The following is a 305-nucleotide window of genomic DNA, read 5'->3' as shown; positions in this document are numbered from 1 at the left end:
TGTGACAAAAAATGTTGTAGCCTAAAAAAATGTGACATCGCTTAGAGCACCTTTAAGTGGAAAGTCAATGAGGCTTGGAGAGTAAGCCTTGAAGTAACTGTGAAATGCCTCTTGCGTTCTACACATTGCTAGAGTTTGCTAAGTAAACTGTCATGCAGTATTTTTGAAAAATATAATTTTGTTTATTCCATAGACAGTGTGTGTGTGGTGGGGTGGGGGGGGGACAAAGACCTGAACTCATGCAAAGTTAAAAAAAAATTCTCACACAACACAACTCTGTCATCAGAACTAACAATAATTACATT

Source organism: Etheostoma spectabile, chromosome 6, assembly GCF_008692095.1.
Source record: "Etheostoma spectabile isolate EspeVRDwgs_2016 chromosome 6, UIUC_Espe_1.0, whole genome shotgun sequence".
Taxonomy (NCBI): domain Eukaryota; kingdom Metazoa; phylum Chordata; class Actinopteri; order Perciformes; family Percidae; genus Etheostoma; species Etheostoma spectabile.
Note: the sequence above shows the minus strand (reverse complement) of the source record.